The sequence below is a fragment of the Delphinapterus leucas genome, chromosome 3, assembly GCF_059928025.1.
Source record: "Delphinapterus leucas isolate spDelLeu-1000000601 "Yukka" chromosome 3, BTC_Dleu_Yukka2, whole genome shotgun sequence".
In the NCBI taxonomy this organism is placed as follows: Eukaryota; Metazoa; Chordata; class Mammalia; order Artiodactyla; family Monodontidae; genus Delphinapterus; species Delphinapterus leucas.
Genome location: NC_143131.1, coordinates 138,658,008 through 138,662,024, shown reverse-complemented (window position 1 = coordinate 138,662,024; position 4,017 = coordinate 138,658,008). Strand labels below are relative to the sequence as shown.

The following is a 4,017-nucleotide window of genomic DNA, read 5'->3' as shown; positions in this document are numbered from 1 at the left end:
GGAACCTGACATTATTATCTTAAGAACGCTGACTGGGACTTTGGGTAAAGGAAGAAAATTATTAGCTTTGTTTTAGATCAATAGTGTCAATATGCCATGCTGACCCTTAATCATCTCCCAAGAATTGCTCTTGGCAGGAATTGGAAAATTGGTTGTTCTCAATTTTAAAGCTTAGCCTTGGCAGTCTTGAAGTCCACGGGAGTTCAAGGAATATTTAGATCTTTTCAACTAAAAGATACTCCAAAATGATAGGAATCATAACTAATAACAGAATCACTTTTTCCAGGTAATGCAGGCAACATTAATAGCCAAAAATAAAATGGTTAGTTTGGTGCTTCACTTGTATTAAACGATGGATGACCTTATCCTAGGTATCATGTTCCAGTTGTAGTTAATTAACTTTCCCAAAGACACAATAGCAAAGAATAGAAATTCAAGTGAGGCAGGAGATCACAAAACCTGCTATGGAAGGCACCAAACTAAAGAAAACTGGGAGCATTCAGCTCATAAAGCAGGTCAGGAGGAGATCCATGATCTAACTTTATAAATCAATAAAAGTATGGCGTCCTATTTTAAGATGGTGGATGGAATACATGTATCAAATTTTGTTTCCTCCCAAAACCCCAGTGAAAAATACTTAAAAAAAAAAAAGACATAAAATAACAAGGACAGGAAGAAGAGGAAAGGAGACAACAGTAACAAAATTTTGGAAGCTGGAAAGCAAAGGGAACTATGGTAAAGGATTTAACCAACCCCCAAAAGCTGAGTTGTAGCCAGTGGTTGTGAGAGCTGAGAACCAAAGTAATTTACTCTGAAAATCTTTAAAAGACTCAGGACCAGATACCTCCAAATCTTGGGTGAAAGGGAAGGAAGAGCATAAAGAGAAATGAGTGAAATTAGATTCCCAGATCCTCTCCCCAACACCTCCAGATTTCTGAACATCTATCCTCTGGCGAGTCTTTTAACACAGATGATTTCTGGAGTGGAGTACAGGAGGTGAGATGGGCAGGTTGAGGATGGAGGTACTACACTGAAGACAGGAGGAATAAGTGAATGTATGAAAGCTGAATGCTAACTTCAGGACTTTGAACTGTGTGGGGGCACTAACATAATCTCGCAAGGAGTTCAATATCTTGGGTCAAGGTCTCCACTGGATGAATTGCACACCTTAAGAAAGTCTATTATGTAGGCTGCCTGTGTGGGCCCTCGGGGCTACGCGAGCAGGTCTAGGACGGCCGAGCGGTGTGTCTCCGTCGCACCCAGGGGCCGTGATGCCTACAGAGTAGAGTGACAGCAGCTGGGCTGAATGTTTCACTGCTGAACTGGTTCCTCAGGTATCCTGGCTCTGGCGATTGCTATGGGAGATTGGATGACTGTTACAGATCGAGGTCTGTCTTCAGAAAGCAAAAATATCTCTCAATATACCTCAGAAACAAAGATGTCTCCATCAAATTTATACTCATAGCAAGTGCTATATTCTTCAATACCTTTATCAAAAAATGTGCACTTTTTTTTAGTGCCTTCTGCACATAACAGAATATTGAACAAAGTATTTCATATCTTGATCAGGAATTGACTACTTTTGGTTTTCCTTCACTATATGAAGAATCCAAAGGTAAAGAGACAAAGAGAGAATTAAATATACTTGCTGTTTTAAATTGTATGAATGAGCTACTTGTACTCAGCAGAAGAAACTTCTAGCCCAGAAAAATGTGGAAACACAGAATCTGAAACTGGGAAGCGATATGGACCATCTGCAGAACTGCTATGCAAAACTTAAGGAACAACTGGAAACCTCCAGGGAAGAAATGATTGGTCTTCAGGAGAGAGACACACAGTTACAATGCAAGAACAGGAATTTGCATCAGCTACTGAAAAATGAGAAAGATGAGGTGCAGAAATTACAAAATATCATTGTAAGTCAAGCTACTCAATATAATCATGATATGAAGAGAAAAGAGCGTGAATATAATAAACTAAAGGAACGTCTACATCAACTTGTTATGAACAAGAAGGATAAAAAAATAGCTATGGAAGTTTTAAATTAAGTGGGGAGAGCTGATGGAAAAAGAGGCTCCTTCCTGGAGGATGGGTAAAACTGAAGCCAGGAATGAAGATGAAATGTAAAAAATTCTCTTGAATATTGTCAGAAACAAATCCTAATGGAAAATGCTGAGCTTAAGAAGGTTTTTCAGCAAATGAAAAAGGAAATAATTTCTCTTCTTTCTCCCCAAAAGCAGAAACCTAGAGAAAGAGCAGATGATAGTACAGGAACTGTTATCCCTGATACTGAAGATGCTGGGGAACTGAATAGAGAGAGTACGTTTCACCTTTCCTGTGAAACTGTGAGACAGCAGCTTACCAACAGCATCAGAAAAACAGTAGAGAACTTTGAAAAGTCACGTCGAAAAACTTGATAACCAAGTTTCAAAGGTACACCTAGAAGGTTTTAATGATGAAGATGTAATCTCACGTCAAGACGACGAACAAGAAACTGAAAAAACTTGGGTTAGAAATTCAACAGTGTAAAGAAATTATTAAAACTCGGCAGCAACTTTTACAGCAGCAGCTCGCTACTGCATGTGATGACGACATCACTTCACTGCTACAAGACTGTTACTGGTTGGAAGAAAAGGAACGCCTCAAAGAAGAATGGTCTCTATTTAAAGAGCAAAAGAAGAATTTCGAGAAAGAAAGACTAAGCTTTACAGAAGCAGCTATTCGCCTAGGATTGGAAAGAAAGGCATTTGAAGACGAAAGAGCCAGTTGGGTAAATCAACAGTTTTTAAATATGACTACCTATGACCACCAGAGCTCAGAAAATGTGAAACTTTTCAGTGCGTTCTCAGGAAGTTCTGATCGGGACAACCCTACAGTACACTCGAGGCCACGGCAAAAGAAACCTCACGGTGTGCCTACTGGGTCTCCAGTTTGCAAGTCTAAACTTATTAAATCTCTTCCTGCTTCTCCTTCTACTTCCGACTTTTGCCAGACACATGCCTGTGTATCTGAACATAGTTCAATCAATGTACTAAATATAACCCCTGAAGAATCTAAGCCATATCAAGTTGGAAGAGAATGTACAAATCAGAAGTGGAGCGTGGTATCAAGGTCTGGGTCACAGGAAGGTTGCTGTAGTGGATGCTCCTCGACCCACGCAAATGCTCACGTAGAGAAGGATGACTTACCTTAGACATGTGAACTGGGATTCTTTTTTTTCATTAACATGTTCATCAAATTTCCCATCTGAGTTGAAACAGGGTGTGTTATCAAAGTCAATCATCTCTAATAATTTAAGATGGTCTGTGTTGTCTGGACTTCCCTGTTCCTCCCCCAAAGAGCTAAAATGTTAAATCTATTTAAAAGGATATGAAAGCTTTGGATATGTATTTTTAGTAACAGAAGCACCTGGTTCTGTGAATAAAGGAATGTATAGACGTTTCGATGGAAACAAAGCACTGGAGTGAGTTTCCTCTTATAGGTATTAAAAATACCACTTTTAGGAAACTGAGTATTGTAAATATTTAATTTTGTCTCATATATAGTTGGCATTGGAAGTTTAGCCTTTCCTTGAAGGTATACTGCAGATTTTTAACAAAGCAAGTTATATATTTATTATGTTTAGTGTGATTTGAAATACCCTCGTTCATATGTTTTAAATAAAGTGAAATTTATGTAAAAAAAAAAGAAAAAGCCTATTATGTAAAAGATAAACTTGGCTCTCTAACAGTGGCCCTCTACATTACTAATTATGGAATCTCTAAACCGTATTAATCTCAGTAGGAAAAGGATGGTATGAGAGAGTCCCTGGAGGCTATGAGTACCGCCTGCGGGTCACCCTTCTGGCCCTTCTATCTCCAGCATCTCAAGGCAGCTTAAAGGCAGTGATGTGCTGATGTACTTAGTGCTCTGCTTCCTCTGGCAACACTTCTTTTGTGATAAAACTTTCTGATTCACTCTCCCTGAAACGGCTTAATAGTACAGATCTCAGGCTTCTTTTCCAACCAGCCACCAGAC

At 39.1% G+C, this 4,017-nt stretch overlaps 1 pseudogene; it reads left to right on the top strand.

The window, feature by feature from the left end:
* The first annotated feature begins 297 nt into the window (after window positions 1-297).
* On the top strand, window positions 298-3,794 carry LOC111185541 (afadin- and alpha-actinin-binding protein pseudogene; annotated as a pseudogene).
* The last annotated feature ends 223 nt before the right edge of the window (window positions 3,795-4,017 follow it).